At 43.0% G+C, this 19688-nt stretch overlaps 1 pseudogene; it reads left to right on the top strand.

The window, feature by feature from the left end:
• Positions 1 to 3945, top strand: LOC127053801 (parapinopsin-like; annotated as a pseudogene).
• Positions 3946 to 19688: the final 15743 nt, after the last annotated feature.

Here is a 19688-nt window from a genome sequence, read left to right on the forward strand (position 1 = left end):
TGTGACAGAAATACTGTTGCAGATATTACAACTTTGTGCACTGCAGTGATAGCTGTGGATGATGTAACAGCAGTGTCCAAGCCCAAGGGAACACTTGCTTTCTCCACAAAGGTGGCTCTAGTAGGACCGGTGATGTCCCAGATGTTTGAACTACACCGCCACTTTAAAGCTAGAAAGTATTAAGTCCTCCTAGGTTGCAGACTGGTACAACAGTGACCCAGTTCATGTTTCCTACATGATCTTTTAATTGGAATTCCAAAGCAGAAGGAAAAGTATCTTGATTTCCCATGGATATATAGTGTAGACTCTATGCTGCGTAACAACATTCCATTTTTCTTAACATACTGGATTCCTAAAAGTTAGCTTTAAAACAGTTTAGTATCTCAAAAGAGGAAAAAAAGCTAGATTCTCAGCAGCTCTACACTAGTATTGTTTCATTAGGTTCAGTGGAGTTATGCTGATTTATGCCAGCTGAGAATTTGGTCCTGTATTTTTAATTCACAAGTTTTGATTTAGTATAATGGATCTATCTTTATGCAAGTATTTCTATAGCATGCTCACCACCTTGGTATCTGAGCACCTAGAGACTTAATTATAGCTGGGAAAAACTGGTGCATATTTTTTTCCTAAAAATATTACACCAAATCACCTTCTGGCAAGATTTTACATCCCCCAAACTTTTGGGGCCTGAACTGTTTGCACTGAAGCATACAAACCTGCAGTTAAATCATGAGATAATAATCTGCCCTGAGAAAGAAGTAGGCAGAGTGTTTTGGGGCTGCATCTGTAACAGACAAAGATAGTCAGAATCACCCTCCCAGTAACCCCAGTGCTCCAGGGATAGTGTTAATGATGCCAGGTCTGTACCTGGAACAGCAGCACACATAGCATGTAGCAAACCTACCCTATGGGGCAGAGACAAGGCTCCCGTTATCCCTGTTGCATTCTGCCCCTTCTGACCCACCTGAATTCGAGGAAGAAATTAACAGTATTGCTATTTGCTTTTACTCTCATGCTGCTGCTCACAGTGAGAGCAGAGTGGATAACTGATGGTTTTGTTTAGTCTCTTGCCTTTCACAAAAATGCCTGTGAACTACTCATTTTGAATCAAACAACTCAAAAATTGCATTAAAAAATAAAATAATAGAAAGTGTTTTCATTTGGCCCCAAGTGGATTTTTTATTCATTTTAAAGGCCTATATTCACAAAGTGTCAGGGGGTGAAAGAGTGTAGTAGAGCAGTGCCAGGGCTCAACTCTCCTTGTGGGCGGAGGGGAGCCACACCGGCCCACCGTGCGTCGTCGACTCGGGGCCCGTCCCTTGCTGCGGGACGGAGTGAACCCACAACAGTTAGCAAGTGGCCCAGGCCCTGAGGCAGGGCGGGGCAAAACACACAGCCTATGCTCAGGCCTTTCAGAAGGGGCTGGGCGACAAGGTGGCAGTAGATAAGTACGCCCAGGCCCTTGGGCAGGGCGGGGCAACACACACAGTCTAGGCTCAGGCCTCATCAGCAGGGCTGAGCACAGGGGACCAGCATATAGCCTCCACAGGTCAGGGGAGCTGGAGTCTGCCACCCTTGAAGGGGTGGCAGGGGGAACGCAGGCCCTCCCACTCCACTGTGTTCCAGCCCGGGGTCCTAGCAGCGGTTAACGCTGCCGATGGTCAGTGGGGAATCCTGACCAAAACACACTGCCATTGGCTCAGGCGAGCCTGCAGCCTGATTGGGGTCGGCTTCCCCCGGGCCACTTCCAACCTCCCCCTCACTGGGTACCTGCCCTCTGCCAGCATCGTCCGGGGGGTCCCAGACCATGGGTTCCTCAGGGTGTCCGGTGTCAGGAGGTCCCATCCACTCGTCGGGGTATCGGGGGTCAGGAGGTCCGGTCCACTCCTCGGGGTATTGGGCGTCATGTGGTCCAATCTACTCCTCAGGGTACCAGGCGTCGGGAGGTCCAGGCAGCTCCTCCACAGGCTGAGCGTCGGACCGCTCAGTCGGCTTCTCTGAGTACTGGCCCCAGGGGAGGTCAGGCCAGTACCCCTCCGGGTACCGGGCACGGGGTAGGCCGGGCCCAGTGGGAGCTTGGGCCCTAGCATCTGCCTTCTCTGGCAGCCTCCTCCTAACTGAGCGCTGGGGCCGGGCTTTTGTACTTCCTGTCCCGCCCCTTGACTTCCAGGGGGCGGGGACAGGCAGCGGTGTCCTTGGACTTCCTGTCCTGCCCCTTGACTTCCGGGGGTGGGGGCGCGGGGACTCTGCCCATGGCTGCACCCTTTCTGGCCTGTTCTCCTCAGGAGCGCGGGAGAGCAGGGCCCCCTCGCTACAAAGAGATGTAGCCTTCCCTCTAACTTTTATCTCAGTGGTTAGGGTATTCATGTGAGACACAGAGAATGAATTTAAATACAGGCCTTCCATTTCTCAGAAGCATGCTGAAACTACAGGGCTATGAGATAGTCTGGTGTAGATCTCTCTCAATTTCTGCTGATGAAGCTATTCCATCTTTTGTAAATTAAATAGTCACTGGAGCAGGGACATAATGTGGAAGACTCAAGTTCATAAGTGAGTACTCTAACCACTAGGGTAGAGTGTCATTCATAGTGGCACCTCAGTCACTCATAATGACTATTTGCTATTCTCGCCTCATCATAGTGCTTCTTCATTGAATAACCATTAGGCCAGAGTGAGATTTGCTCAATAGCCTGGTGGTGAGGTTATTCATCCAGGATGAATTATGCACCTAAAGTGGCAGTTAGACACCTACATCCTTTTGAGGCTCTAGCCTTTAGTTCTCATTCCTACTACTGCCATTGACTGATTTCAGTACTTTATAGTTACATAGCGAACTAAGAAAAGCAAGTCTCCATGCAAAAATTTGGGGATAACAGAGAGTGGGATTACCAAAAGCCTGGTGTGGAAATAAACCAATTTCCCATTGAAATCAATGATAAAAGCATCCATGAATTTCAGCAAGAACACAGCTAGGCGAAAGCCAGGGCCGGATCTAGGCACCAGCAAACCAACCACGTGCCTGGAGCAGCACAATTTCAGGGGCGGCATTCCAGACATCTTTTTTTTTTTTGGCTTGGAGTAGCAAAAAACGTAGAGCCGGTCCTGGCGAAAGCTTTTGCAAATCCCACCAGAAAAGTTAAGTGACTTCCCTGGGAGTCATCTATTGCATTTACTTGTTTGTGAAGTGCTTATAACTGGTAGCTATATCCACGCATCTAAAACCAGATCTCTCCCTCCCCGCCCCCCATGAATACATGCATGAAATTTCTTGTGTAAAAGTGTGTGTGTACAGTTCGCATGCACAGATATGCCATCTATGCATACAATTACAACTGCACATACAAGTTACATTTTTCCCCCCTGCCCATTTATGAATGTTACAGATTATCATGCAAATGGCATGACGATTTCAAATTCTTACATAACAAAGTTGATTATAATCAGAAGTATGCCCTTCAAAAAGCATAAGTCAAATGCAACAGTTGTGTCTCAGCTACATTAACTAATTTGATTAAAATAATGACTTTTCCAGAGACTGTACCAACTTATTCATGAGTTTTTAATAAACTCATCAGAATGATCCAGTTGTCTCATTACTATTTTGCTCACCAAAAGTGAAATGCAATTGACCTGATGCATTGGTTTTTAAGAGAGATATCCTGTATGCTATTTTTGAACTAGGCTGCTAAGCTAGGAGTAGCTAAAGGATGTTCAACAACTAAAGCTGAAGCCCAGATGTCACAGATGGTCCTAGTAATGATTATGGCTTTTTTGCACTGCTGGCTTCCTCTTGCAGCCTTTGCAATGGCAGCAATGGCTAATCCTCAAGTTCATATTAATCCTGTTATAGCTATCCCTAGGTACATGAGAAAACCCAGCACTGTCTAGAACCGAGTTAGCTACATTTTAATAAGGAAACAGCTGAGTTTTGAATTATTTATGTAGTATTGGGAATAGAGATTTAAGAAGAATTTGCTATTGTTCCTTAGTGGAGTGTTTGTTATATTGAAAGACTAAACTTAAATTATAAAATATATTTTTCTACGTGACAGAGGAATGACATTTCACCCAACCTGCAGAGGCTTCATGAACCTCCAGGGCATCACAACTGAAGAGACAGTTCCACATTGGGCAGGGTGAGGCTCACAAGAATCTGCATTAAACCATTTATGGAAGCATACAAGACAGCAATCAAACTGCAGCCAGATTTAACAACAAAAATAAGAATAAACTTAGTCAAAATGAAATAGAAGATACTGTTGCAATTTAAAGCAACCCTTAAATTTTATTCTTCCATACATACCTCAGACCAGGCATTCCTAGATCTGTCTCCTACTAGAAACAAAACCTCCTGCTCTACTACGGCCTTATATACCTGTCCCAGCTATCCCAGAATGCACTGCTCACACTGACCTAAAGCCCACTGAAGTCAACTAAAGTCCTTTCACTGACTATGTTTTGCACTGCACTCAATTCAGACAGCAAAACAAAGGTAAATAACAAAATGTAGCATGCTGTTGCAATACCCCTGCTTCCAGCTGTTCCTCTCATGCACCAGATTCAGATTTACTCAGCTGGCCCCTACCCAGGACTTATAGAAGCTACCCTGTTTCCCCCACCAAGCAGTTCTACAGCTCCTCAGTATGGAGTAGATGGTTCTTTGTCCCCTCTCCCTCCAATTACACACAACCAGATTATCTCCTATAGAGGAAAGCCTGTCCCACACAAAAGACTTTGTGGCCCTTTAATAGATAGCTGCATACACAATCTCCCCCATAAGGCCCATAATGAACACATTCATTCCAAGAGGGAGAGACTTTGCCAATCTTTTAAAAGACAGATCCATTTAGGTAATGATTAGTATTTCAACTGGCGAGAGCACTTCAGTCATTTTGCCACCTATTCTCCTTTGGTATGTTTACATTTTTACAGTCTTTAGGTACTGATACTTGCTTAATTATCACTATATTTAATTGCCAGAACCTAAGCAATATGCAAATATGCATATTAGACTAAATCCATAGTTGAAGTATCATTAAATCCTTTCCAATCACATTATCATCTACAGCTGGGGCACAGTTCTGATTTGTTGGCAGTGCATTAGGGCACAAGAGAAACATCCACATCACATCCTTCAACTGTTCTTTATAGTTACAATTCCTACGGATGTCTAACTATTCCTTTTAATTTCTATAAATGTTGGCTTTTCTTAAAAAGTTAAGTAATTTTTAGCATCAAATAAAATATTATAAAGCACAGCTATTCACATGCATATGTTAACATTGGAGACCACTTTTTTCAAATGTTGCCTCTTGTTTTTTTGTCAATATAGGTTGTGACAGCCTATATTCTGGTTGGACTCTCCCCCCTCCAGTCCTTTCCCGTATTGCAGGATCACCAGCTGCACCAATGACAAAGTTAAACCACAAGTTTTTCCATAAATTAGCAGCTAACTATTTGGGGAGCAGTTTGGAATTTTTGAGTGGCAAACATCCCAGTGTACAAGATGTCAACTGAGAAAGCATTTCTAGAGCCAGCAGCTATTGCTCCCTGTCTACACCCTCAGTTCATATGCAAAGTATGCTAGTTATTCCACAGTTTCTTCTCCAACAAATAGCAGTCACCCAAGTATTTGTATGAGTACATTATGGCCTATCCAGCTTCCTAATACTATTTTTTGTTTCAGATTCACCAAGCCTTGTAAGTTTAAGAATTTTTTTTTAATTGCACAACAAGACAAAGATACCAGGAAATACAAGCGACACAGTAAAGTCAAAGGATTTTCATAAACAAACCATCAAAAAAACTAAGGTTGTCCTGTTGATAATAAGTTTGCAGGGTAAATAGACTGTAGCACAGGTGTAGGCAACCTGCGGCACGTGAGCTGATTTTCAGTGGCACTCACACTGCCCAGGTCCTGGCCATCGGTCCGGGGGGGCTCTGCATTTTAATTTAACTTTAAATGAAGCTTCTTAAACATTTAAAAAAACCTTATTTACTTTACATACAACAATAGTTTAGTTATATATTATAGACCTTATAGAAAAGAGACCTTCTAAAAACATTAAAATGTATTACTGGCACGTGAAACCTTAAATTAGAGTGAATAAATGAAGACTCGGCACACCACTTCTGAAAGGTTGCAGACCCCTGCTGTAGCATATTGTATTTTTTCCATACTTACGCTGCCACCTCGTGGCTGATCAAAGTACCATAAGTATAATTTTTAACTTTCTGAAGCAGGGACACCTGTCTTACTTTCTTCAGATATTGTCTCACTAGAGACCATGCTATTTCTAATTATTTCTCTGGATAGGGACAAAATTCAGTTTAAACACCATAAACTATTTTACACTGCACATAGGAGTTACAAAAAATGTCTTATACTGGAATTATTTGGAATGCATAATTTATGAGGAATTTCCCCTGCTAAAGGTAGAAGTCCATTATCCTTATAAAAATATACAAGCCCCCAAAAAATCATTTAGGGTGGATTCACAAAGGTACTTAGGTACCTAAGTTTGGGTTGAGGCACCTAAGTCCTAACTCTAGACTCCACTGATTCACAAAGCTCCCACCCAACCCTGTAGGGTCCTAAACTCACTCAGCACCTAATTTTTCAGAGTAAGAGTTCCATAGCAAAGTTTCTTCTGTTGGACATATGCATTGCTGCCTCACTCTAACCATCAGGATGCTTACTCCTGTCTATGTCCCCGAGTGATTCACAAGCTGGGGGGAAATAGGCAGGCGAATGCCTATCTTGTGTGCAGGGCTTGATCTAATTGCTATGCTCAGAGGCCATCTACCAGATTAGGTCCCATTCAAAATCTGGATAGATGAGGAGGCCACTTACCTTATAACTTTTAGCTTAGTGGTTAGAGAATTCACCTGGAATGTGGGAGACTCAGCTTCAATTCCCCTTGGGCCTGCAGGGGAGAAAGGATTTGAACAGGGCACTCACTTCTCTCAAGACTGCTCTAACCACTGAGCTATGTAATCGCATGTGGGGTTCCCTCAATCTGTCCTCTTGAAGCTTCTCCACTATGTATAAATAGTTAGAGTCACTGGGCCAGGGAGAGAAAGAGAATGACTGTGTGGCCTGGGTGGTACGGGCACTCATCTGGGAGGTGGGAGATCCAAGGTACAGTTACAGGAGCAGGTGAACTGAAGTATTTATACACAGTGGAACATTTCAAGTAGGGTGACCAGACAGCAAGTGTGAAAAATTGGGACAGTGGTTGGAGGGGTGAGGGGTAATAGGAGCCTATTAAGAAAAAGACCCAACAAATCGGGACATCTGGGTCACCCTAGTTTCAAGTGGGAGACACTGAGGAAGCCTCAGATCAGAGTCTCTCATTGGCCAGGGTTTAAGCACTCTCCTGAGACACAGGAGACCTCCCTGTTCAACTCTTTTCTTCCCCTCTGGCAGAAAAAAAAGGGGGAGATGGGGCAAATTGAACCCAGATCTCCAATATCCTATGTGAATGCTCCAACCATTGAGATAAAAAACTAAGTCAGGTGGCACTTCCTCCCCCAGCCATTTTGTGTAGAGGGAGGCAGGACTCCTATTCATTCTCATAAGAAATGCCTGAAGCACTTAAGTTGCCTGACTTCAAGGGTATGGCTACACTTACAGTTGTACAGCGCTGGGAGTTACAGCTGTCTTCATACAGCTGTGTAGGGAAAGCATGGCAGTGTGGCCACACTGACAGCTACCAGCGCTGCACTGTGGCCACATTTGCAGCGCTGTTGGGAGTGGTGCATTGTGGGCAGCTATCCCAGCGTTCAAGTGGCTGCAACGTGCTTTTCAAAACAGGGGGGGTGGGGGAGACAGAGAGAGTGGATTTTTGGAGCTGACACTGTTCTCAGCTCCCTGCCTTGCAAGTTCTAACGACTGGAAGATACACAGCACCTACCTTGAATCATTTTAAAAGTTTTGACCCCTTCCTCCACCCCTCTCTTATTCACTAAATGCAAATTATGCACTCCTAAATAGCCTTTAGACCACATAAGCAGCTGCTCAACACGGACTTCCCCCTCCCTCTCTGCCGTGTGAGCATGCCGTTTCTCTCTTCAAGCAAACAGCTGTGAACGTTCCAAAGCAATTTCCCTGCCTGCCTCCGCTCGCTCAGCAAACAGGAGCTGTGTTTGTTTTTTAAATAAGCAGTTTGGGGGAGCTCGGAGTTCAGCCATTCTTCCGGTTTGTTGTGAGCAGGCATTCTGGGATACCTCCTAATACCCTGGAGGCCAATAACGGCGCTTTTGGTGGCCACACTTGATGAGCAGCACTGCATCACCAGCGCTGCAATCATTACACCCCAAGCAGACGAGGTGTACAGCCAGCGCTGCAGCCAGGGAGTTGCAGCGCTGGATGTGCCTTGCAGGTGTGGACAGTTACTAAGTTGCAGCGCTGTAAACCCACCACCAGCGATGCAACTCTCCAGTGTAGCCAAGCCCCAAGAGAGGGACTCCCAGCTGTGAACCGCTTTCAGAGATCCCTGCAGCCTGGACATAGAGACCTATTTCCAAGAGAGGGTTGGCTAGTTTGGTAGCTCCCCACCTTGCATGCTGGCTTTTATGAATTGCAGTTTAAGGCAGTGACACACTCCCTATCCCCACGTTCACCACTTTTACAAGACCATGATATATTTTGTACAAAGTGTACCTTCTGAAGTATCATTTAAAACCTATAATTTGCTGATGATTATCCTGGTAAAATGTGTGGTAACATCCTATGTAAAGTTATAAAATTCTACTGTATAAGGCATGTTCCAAGTCTGGGGGAAAAGCTTCAAACCAGTCCCCCAGAGACAAAAGGCAAGCCAAAATCTCAGCCAGGACTATCATCTAATTAAGTGGCCATTTTTTGGCAGGAAGAAGGGTGTGAGCAAGAAATTTACATCTTGGCAAAGGAATAGCTGGAGATTCTCATGCAAATAGACTTTCTGTCTCCTGAACCTCAGCTGGAGTTGATTTTCAAAGAGGAAAATAACCATAAGCAGCGAGAACAGAGGATACAAATCATCCCTCCTTCCTTTCTCTCTGCCCACAACATCCACAATGCCTGCAGGACAAGGAAGAAGTATTGGACTGGGGGAGAGGTCCTGACTGAAAGGCATCCAACTACTAAGACTGCAAATCATGTAGTGAGACAGACATTTTGTTTAAGTTCACTTAGCTTGTTAAGTTAGATATTAGTTTACATTCTACCTTTTATTTCTTTGTAACCAATTATGACTTTTATGCCTCATTACTTGTAATCACGTCAAATCTTTCTGTAGTTAATTAACTTGTTCTACTGTTTTATCTAATCTAATGTGTTTGGGAACTTCATTTGGGATAACAAGATCTGTGCACATAATTTCCTGTTAATGAAATGGCGGACTTTCTATGAGCTTGTACTGCCCTGTACCTTCCTAGACAATACAAGACGCACATTACTCTGGGACTGGGAATTTGCCGGTGTTGCTCTGTAATATAATTCATGGGTGCGTGGGTGGTCAGCTATAGCATTCGTACAGTATAGCTGGGGTGATTTACATGCTGGAGGCTGTGCGGAAGCAGACCAGACACGGTTGCTCTCGCAGTGAAGCAGTGTAAAAGGCACCCCAAGTTGAAGAATTGAGGGAACACAGCTGTTCAACAGTTCAGATTGTACCCTGGGTTATATCACTGGCACCTCTCTCTCCCCATTCATAGTACAGGGAGCCCAGGCACCTAACTCAGGCTTTGTGAATTACAGTGCTGTTTCTGTGATCTTCTAATGCCTAGGTTAGGCATTGAGATGCTCAGCATTACAACACCCAATTCCTTTTGCAAATCTAACCCCTTCTTTCCAGAAGGATATTTCATTTCTTACAATAAATTTTTCATACCAACAGAAATAAAAAAACAAACTTAAAGCTACTTTGTCAATATAGACATTAGATATAGAAGTCTATCCCCTATAAGCAGAAGATACAGTCCCTCTGCACCTCCCTTCCCAGGTTATATTGCATATTAAATCAGTATTACTGCTAATAATTCAGTAGTGTATCAGAGTCCCTATTCCGTCTACCATCCTGCATTTAGGCCGCAGTCTACACATTAACAAATGGTCTTAAAGACATAAGAATCAGTGACAGATTTTGACACAGGGCCTCTCTGCCACTCAGAAAAAATGAGAAAATAAAACGGAGCAAAAAGCACTTTCATCCTAATACTAGGCAATGACCAGAGCTGTTGTCTTAACAAAATTGTTTTTAGTCAAAAGACTCATATCTTCTCCAATATCCCTAGACTATACAGTACATGTGAGAATATTCCTGTACTGGGCTACAGAGAATCAGCCATGGGACTTACTGAACAAAACTGAGACTTACTTTAAAAAAAAAAGTTAATTAAGTTGAGCTAACAAATATTCCAACCTCTTGTCATTTTGATTATTTTCACAGGGATTTAGAAGGCCTTCTCCAAATGCTACATATAAAATGTGTGTACGTAAGAGGCATATATTGACACTTATTCTAACAATTTTTCCTTTGAGTGCATTCAAGACCCAGACTCAACTGAGTATGTTGGCATGAGAGTCATGGGACTGAAATGACATCTCTTCTATATGGGACAAATCCATAGCTCTGTGAAAAGGAGATGTGTCTGATGTTTAAATATCTACAATGGCTTTCAGTTCCTGTTCAAGACATGGCAAAGCTGCTCCAGTGTAGACCATATTGGAGAATTATATTTGATTGGAAAGCTGTGTAGTTTCAACTTACGTATGATAGCTTATAGTAAGGCCCCAATAGCAATGCAGCATTACCATGTGTAATGTTACGTTCTGTCCTTATTAAACCTTTGTAGAAGGTCCATTTTATGATGTGTGTAAAATCTCAGAAAAAGTTGTGTTTAGGTACTTAGTAACTTTTAAAGACGCTAAAGTTACAGTAAATCAGTTCACCACCTAGACATGATTGCCACATGCTGATGTCCAAGTGATGATTTGATACGGAACTGAATGATTCATTCTGTACAAGGATTTGTAAGGCAGAGAAAGAAGGAAAAGTCTCACGATGGCTTGGGACTTTACGTTATTTTTATATAGAAATAAAAATCACAAAGCCACCAGGAAAAGCCTCAGTCTCTAGGGCCTTCTCTAAGCTACCACAGAACTGATCTATTGCCTGCACAGCTCTCACTGGCATCACAGATCTCCCGTTAGCCTGCAGCCAAGATGACCACAGCATAGCTGATGAATTTCAAAAATGCTACCTGAGCCACTTCAGGCCTCATCTACCTCCAGGCAAGATGACTGCCTGGCCAAATCATTCCTCATGTGCCTACTTTCAAAACTTCTTCCCACTGTTGTATCATGTCACTACACCAGGTGCCCTCCAGCTTTGGATCTTTGCATATTCCTCATCGAGGAAACAGACTGAAAAATCCATAGGGTTGGGAGTCATGGGAATGACATCAGCTTGGTGACACAACACATACTAGGAGTGCTCTGCCAATGGCATCTCCCCAGTGACTGCTTTCCTTTGTGAGGGAGGGTGGGAGCTGCTACACAAGGCAGAGAGATAGGGTGCTGGGGAAAACAGAAACAAGAGGTGCAGTAAGTATCAGAAACCACTTCCTATCCAAATTTCCTACCTCACCAAACTTTCTCATCACTTAATCCAGCTATTGACAATCCTGACTACTAATTATATATACTTAATCAAAATTTGACATTGAATACTTTTTAAAATGAGTTGCCTACAGTTGTGAGCATCCTGTTGTCTCTTGTGTTGCAAATATTTTGTTTTCCTACTCTGGGTTTTCTGGTTTGTTGGAAGAGCATCTGATATTTACAAGGACAGTAAAATATTTCACTTCATAAATGTGCTTAAAGCGTCTCTCACTGTTGCTCTCAGTGATTATTAATGCTTTGTTTCTTTTTGAAATGTGTGTTACAATGGGCTCATGTTCATATATAAAACTATGTCTGCAATGTTGTAGCCATGTTAGGCCCAGGTTATGAGAGAGACAAGGCAGACGAGGTTATACCTTTTATTGGTAGAAGAGACAAGGTTTGAGCTTACACAGAAGTCTTCTTCTGGTCTGGGACCAGGAAAGGTACTCAGGCTATATCTACACTACAAGCTTATGCTGACTGAAGATAGTCAGCATACAGCCACTGCAGGTAGTATTTTACTTGTGCCCATGCATACTTGGTTCCTTGTGTCAGCAGTGCATGTACTCACTAGGAGTGCTTCTATCAATGCAGAGTGCAGTGCACCATGGATAGGTTTCCCACTGTGCAACTCACCACCAGCCAGCACACTGTCTTTAGGAAAGTTTTGGCACTACAGAAGGGGCTGAAAAGAGTCACATTGGGTGACTGGGAGCATGGGGGTCAATTTCCCAGTTTGTAACAGTCTATTCCATAATTTGGGCTGTTTCCCTTCCCCCCAAAATCCTGCAAACCTGCACAGCCCTCCATGCTGTCCATCAATCTCTGACGGATCTTCACTATTTTCATGAGCATTATATTCAGGAGTATTTGCAAAGCTACAAGAACCACTGAATGAGTAGGGAACATGATGATTCCTTGGAGAACAGACTGCTGTGGAACATAACCAACTCAAAGCTGTTGGTGTCACTCTCAAAGCAGTTGCAGATGGAGTGTCACTTCTGGCCCTGAGAAACAAGCACTGATTGATGGGAGGGATCACATTGTAATATAGGTTTGGGATGATGAGCAGGTGGCTACAGAACTTTCTGATGCACAAGCCCACATTCCTGGATTGTGCATTGAGATCACCCTAGCCCTCCAACACATGGACACAGAAATGAGAGATGCACTGACAGTGGAGAAGAGAGTGACAATCTCACTCTGGGAATTTGCAGTGCCAGATTCCCACCAATCAGTTGGGAATCAATTTGGAGTTGGGAGATCCACCAAAAGGGCCATTGTCATGCATGTGTGCAAGGCCGTTAGTTGCTTCCTACTACACCACACTTTGATTCCAGGCACTGTGCAGGACATGATGGACTGAGGTTCCCGAATTGTGGTGGAGCAATAGATCCACCACACACATCCCTGTTTTGGCTCAGACCACGTTGCCACTGAGTACCTCAACAGACAGAGCTACTTTTCTATGATTATGCAAGCATTGTGAAGCACCAGAGGACACTTCACAGATATCAGTGTGGGCTGTTCAGAGAAGTGCATGATGGTTACTTCTTTAGGAACACAGGACTGATCAGAATGCTACAAGCTGGGACCTCCTTTCCCAACAAGCAGATTACCATTGGGAATGTTGAAATACCTATAGTGATCCTGGAGGACCCAGCCTACCCCTTGCTCAGGAAGCCATATACCTACCACCTTGATGGCACCAAGGAATGATTCAACTGTCTGCTCAGCAGCTGCAGAATGGTAGCTGAATGGGCTTTTGGTCATTTGAGTAAACAATGCCAGTTGCCTTTCAAAAGACTGGATCTCAATGAGAAAAATATCTCCATGGTTGCAGCCATCTGCTGTGGTCTGCATAATGTAAGTAAAGCAAAGGGGAAATAGTTTCCACTGGGGTAGATGGCAGAGATGGAGCAGCTGTCCGCTGAATCTGAATAGCCAGATACAAGGGCTATTAGAAGAACTCCATGTGAGCTATTCAGCTGACAGAGACTTTGAAAGACCATTTTAACAGTGAGCCAGAGTCGCATGTGTTGTTGGAGTGTGCTTTATCTGATCCAGCTCTCTTGTGGCTGGGTGGGAACTATGAAGCAATGGCTGTACATGTAGGAATTAGGGCTGTTGAGAGAGATTAACAAAAATTGGTCGCGATTAATTGTAGTTTTAATCGCATTGTTAAACAATTAAAATACCATTTAAATAGTTTTGGAGTGTTCTATGTTTTCAAATATAGAATCAGGGATGAGGGCTCTGGGATTCAGCCCCACTTGGGGTACAGGACTCGGGACTTCAGCTCTGCATGGGATTTTGGGTTCGCACAGGGCACAGTGGGCTGCAGAGGTAGGTAAGCCCAGGGCTGTCAAATCTGTCAGGTCCACCAAAGTCCGCAGCATCTGTGTTTGCTTCTTGAGAAGCCCCATTACATCCTGGGGACTCTCTCCTCTACTTATTCATCCTCCAGGCTGGGTGCTCATTGTCCAATGGAGCACTGGCATGCAGGATCATGTCATCCCAAGCCTTATTCTTTCTCCTCCTCATCTGGCTCAGGTGTTCTGGAGGAGAAAGACCCTGAAGACACAGTGACAGCAGTGGATGATAAAACAGAGGTACCATTGTCAGCATAAGCACTACAGAAAGTGACACTTAAGATGCTGACCTCACTCCCCTTACTTCCCTAAAGTTTTAAGCTCTACATTCTTACTTCAGCTTGGGATAGCTTGTGCACGGTGCCAGTCACTGCACTAGCCATGGTGAGTATGGCCTGCAAGGAGGTGGGGAAAATGAGGGAGGAATTGCATGTGTAAGCAAGATCTGAATGAGCTCTTCCCTGACATCTAGTGATGAGATGGGGGGGAAAGACTTCAGGAAGCAACTGTTTGCACAAACACCCATACACTGCCTAGGTGCACAGCAGATGGAGCTGCTTTGCCAAAGTGATCACATGTCTGGTGTTGGTTACAAATCACTAATACTGAGTGCAGGGGTAATGAAATGTAATCCTTACTGTATGAGTGAAGGGCAGCAGAACTGTACTCAGTCTGCCCTGATTGAGAGGGTATAATGCTGAACCAGCAAAGATTAAACAATCAGCAAGCTAGGCGACCTGCCAGCAACCCTTTAAGGACATATCAAAGGGTATTGCAACGATAAACAAGGCCATTCCTTGTAGATAGTTATCAAAGCCATGTTAAGTAGACTATGATCTTTAACCTGTTTCCCTGTATCATTAGAGAATATAACTGATAAATATGTCTATGCTTATCTGCATCCTATTAGAAATCTAATGTGATCTAATTAGCTTGTAGATCACAAATCCTGTTCTTGTCTTATAATGCTTCATTACTGTATTCTGTTGACTTGGAGATCAAAGAGGAACACAGTAGAACCTCAGTTATGAACACCTCAGGGAAGAAGGTCAAGAACAAAACATTACTGTTCTTTCAAAAGCTCACAACTTAACATTGACTTAATACAACTTTGAAACTTTACCAGGCAGAAGGAAAATGCTACTGTAACCATCTTAATTTAAAAGAAACAAGCACAAACCATTACCTTATTTCATCAAAACTTTTTTTTAAGTAGTTTACATTGAACACAGTACTGTATTTGCTTCTTTTTTGGTCTCTGCAGCTACCTGATTGTATACTTCTGGTTCCAATGTGGCTGACTCATCAGTTTATAACTCTAGTGTTCATACTGAGTTTCTACTGTATCATCATTTAGATGGGATTTGTGGTGTAATAATGTTGTCCTAATCTCTTCTCAAAACTTGTAATTCCATATAGTAAACCACCTGTGAACTGTCTTGATAATTTGAATGGCTAATTACCTTATGTGAGTGAATGCAACTAGTTTACCTGTGTATGCATGGGAAATACAAGCTTAGCTTCAAAGAACAATCTGCACTGAATATTCTTCCATGGGCGAGGTCCTGCTGTGTCAAGAGACTTAGCTTGCTAGAGAACTATAAAGGAAAGCCCCCATCCTGATCCTGACATCTCAGGTCTACTTAAACTTCAACAGAGAAGGTCTAAACCATAAGACTGAGGTCTCCAGGTTCCCTCTGGATCACCTTGGAATTCTGATGGAAGAGCTAAAACAGACTCTACACCTGACCTACCTATTAGACTATAACCTTTTAAATTCATTCCAGAAAGACTTTCACAAATCAGCTTCCTCATGACAGTTTCATACCTGAGCTAATGGTGTTGGCATCCTTCCATCTGCAAGAGATGGAAGGAATTGCAGCCTATGATGTAGATGGTTTGCAATGTCTCATGTGACTGACTAGTCCAATCTAGTCATGATCTTTGGCAGTTACTGCAAATGTATGCAGCTTGGTTTGGGAGCTGCATGCTTCTTAAGGGCTCTTTTCAAGTGGTAGGAGCCAGCTTCTGTCATGGACTTTAATAACAAGTGGCGACATCATCTCTATCAGGGTATGATCACTTGCCAAGATCTAAGGACTTACTTTTATGTATATTGATCTCTCAACCTTTTGCAACAGTTTTCCTTTTATTATTAAAACCTTCACTTTTATTTACTAAAGGATTGGTAGCAGTGTGATTATTGGCTAAGATCTGAAACTCCTATTGACTCAGGGATCAGTGTTCAGTCACATATGGTGAATCAGGTTTTCAGTAACCCCTCGCTATATTAGATTTGGCTGTCTGGAAACAAGTCAAGTGCTGAAATACTTAAAGGGGACTGTATTTGGCTTCTTGGTGGCCAGTGTGGTACAGAAGAGGTTTTGTTACTGGCTTGGTGAATCTAATTATAGATTAAGCCACCAGTTTCGGGGATTGTCTGCCCTATTCCATGCAGTCTGCCCCGAGTTTAGCATTCCTCAGTGTAGCCCATCCAGGCACCCAGTCACAGGCTGTCACCCTAAAATGAACCTTGCTAAGCAAGGAGTAAGGATGCCAAATTCCAGTGGAGATGAGTGGATGAGGACAGGCATTTCCTTGCGGTGGCATGGACTCTGCCTAAAGAGTCCTAGATGCCCTTTGACCTTCCCCTCTCCAGTATTTAAAAGACAGAGCTTATTAGACTCAGTTGAGAGTCATTGTTTCTGTACAGTGATTACTAGAGCTGACATCACTGATAAGCATGTCTAAAGGCTATGCCTTAGACCTGGTCTAGAAACAGAGTGAAAGAATGCAGAAGCGGTACTGGCAGTGAAGTCACTAAGAACTGAAATCTAAAGACTTCTGAATTTCTAAGTAGTGAAACCTCAGAACCAGGGATTGCAGATGAGGCAGTGAGCATCCAACAGTGGCAACAACTGACCACCAGCAGCAGAGAAAAGCAGCCAGTTGCAAAGGCATTGCTTGATATACACCTCTCTCTGGTGTAGGAAGTGAATGTGACACTGCACCCCATATTCCTCATGGGGTATGGGTATGTCTTGTCAGGTGTGTATGGAAAAGTTATGATTTGCTGAATATAATCCTATTGTACACATGTATCATTTTTGTATCTGAAGGTATGAATATTGACTATGTATCTGTAGTCCAAATATGCTTATTCTAGAAAACACCCACAGCTAGCCTTTCAGGTATAACAATGAAGAAACTAAACAATGCCAATGGTCCATCAAAGACAAGGGCCTATACAAGACCTTAGCTTTCCTGTAAATGTTTCAGCCAACCTGTAAGTAACAGCTGCTATGACTCAGCAAGAGCATGGGACTAGATCATATGATACTGAACTCCATTTTGGTACCTGTATTTTTCGATATACTAGGCTGGGAATGAAGTTTGGAGGAAAGGGTTCCTGCCATCTGATACAGCTGTATAATGTGGGGTGTGACTCCTCAGGCCTCATTCCCCACACAAGAGAACTTCTAGAAACAACGACTAAACTGGGGAAAAGTGCTAGTCCCAGGCTAAAGGGATTTCTAGTCTGTGTATGGAAACTTGATGGACTGCTTGTTTAATCAGTTAAGGTGAAAAACTGCTAATTCATATCCAATCTAGTACATTAGGTTTAGTTTGCATTTTGTTTATTTTCTAGGTAATCTGCTTTGATTTGTTAATCACTTTATCTTTAGTTAATAAACTTGTTTTTTGCTTTATTTAAACCAGCATGCCTTTTGAGTGAAGTGTCTGGGGAAAATAATCTGAGCTCGGTTAGCACTGGCTTGTTACATATCCTTCCCACATTGAAGGGAAGGTGAACCTAATTAATGAGCTTCCCTTGTACAGATCCCTGCGCAGTGTAAGGCAGTAAAATTCTGGGTTTATACTCCAGCAAGGGTGCAATGCAGAGAGTTGGGAAACTGGCTGTATATCCTGGAATGCCTTAGGTACAGCACTCCAGTAGCTCAGTTTGGGGGTGGCATGCCACCTGCTGTTGTGTTGAGTGGGAACAAGGCCTGGAGAGGCTAAATTATCAGCCAAGCAGCGTGGGCAGGGCCAGCCCAGCTGGGTGGTTACAGGGGCGCAGCCATTTCCACAGCTCCCAGACCTCATCCTGGGGGAGAAAACCCATCATAGTGAACCCTTGCAAACAAACCTCTGAACTCTGGGTTTTTGCTAACCAGTGACAGCCAACTGTGGGTGAATTGATGTGTTAAATGGACATTCAGACTCTCTGAGGAATGTGAGAAACTGAGGCAAAAGACACTGCCCAGCACACTGTGGGTTGGATTTGCTTATAGTTGCATGCTTTTGAAGGTGGTTATGGTGTTTTCCCAAATTAATGATTGGCTCCCTTTTATTGAAAGTTCTCTCAAATACAAGATGACTTAGTACTTGTGAATGGGGAAAATGTCTCTTACGCAGAAGTGGTGTTAAATTGTCCCAAATTACTAGGTGGAGGCTCAAGCCAGGTATGTTTTGTATTGTTAAGAGAAACCCCTAGATCTTAAACCCAGCCCTGGTTGCTGCCAACTCCACCTAACAGACAGGTTAAACATGATTCTAATGGTATACAGCAATGGCATTGAATACTGGCACTGCTTTCTATAAGCAATTGTGATTTCAGCTAATCTCTCATCTGAGGATAACAAAGGCACAGAGAACATAGGTATTTGTGTCTTCCACCAACAAAAGTTGATCCAATAGAAGATATTACCTCACCCATCTTGTCACTCTCTCTAAAACTGTCATAGATACACTTGCATATTATGGCACACCCATGCTACATGTCACAGGCATGTGAGATATGTGATGCCCTGTATTACATACAATTTCATACTCTACTGCATGTATGTGATTAAGTATTTTGCTAAACATGGCCTAACTCTGAGAAAATGAGGAGTCCTTTTGAGGTCAGTACTGAATGTTAACATACTCATGCACAGTTATGCGCTGGTTTTATTCCTGTTTAAACAGGTGTGTTTTTTTTTAAATCAAATATATCCAAAATGCCTTTATGCTGAAACTATAAGTATAAAAGACAGCCAAATCTTCAAGAAGCTTTTGTTTTGTTTCCTTTGCACACCAGAGCTCAATTCACATTTACTCTATGCATTAATGAGATATTAAAAGATGTCACTAATATATAAACACTTTCATTTTTAATTATAACGATTTATTATCTAGTACTGCATTCTATTACAAGTGCCTTTAAACATTACAGACTATAATCTTTAAATATACATTACTATAACTTTTTTCAAGCTTGCAAGTGAAGCAGCATATGCTTAAGAGTTTGCAGGATGAGGTAATTGGTTAAAAAATCTGTTTTTTTAAAAAAAAAAGGGAAAACAAAGGTACATGTTAACTGGAAAACCAAATGCACAGTGCTTGCAGTAGGTAGTAACATTTAAGGCATAGAGTTTCTTTGGTAGAAGTAACACTGGTTGTAGAATCAGCTTGTAAAATAAGGTCTTTATCCACAAAAAAAAAATTTAAATAAAAACCAAAACTCAAGTGCCTAATTTTACACAGTTACACTCCCTTCCCCCACAAGTTTACCATTGGGAGAAAATTCAAGTAAGAACATAGTTTCTGTAACCAAGTCCACTCACCACTAGGTGCCCACTCATGTCCAGCCTGGCAAAGCACTTATCTCACTACCCATGGTC

This window comes from Gopherus flavomarginatus, chromosome 6, assembly GCF_025201925.1.
Source record: "Gopherus flavomarginatus isolate rGopFla2 chromosome 6, rGopFla2.mat.asm, whole genome shotgun sequence".
Classification (NCBI taxonomy): domain Eukaryota; kingdom Metazoa; phylum Chordata; order Testudines; family Testudinidae; genus Gopherus; species Gopherus flavomarginatus.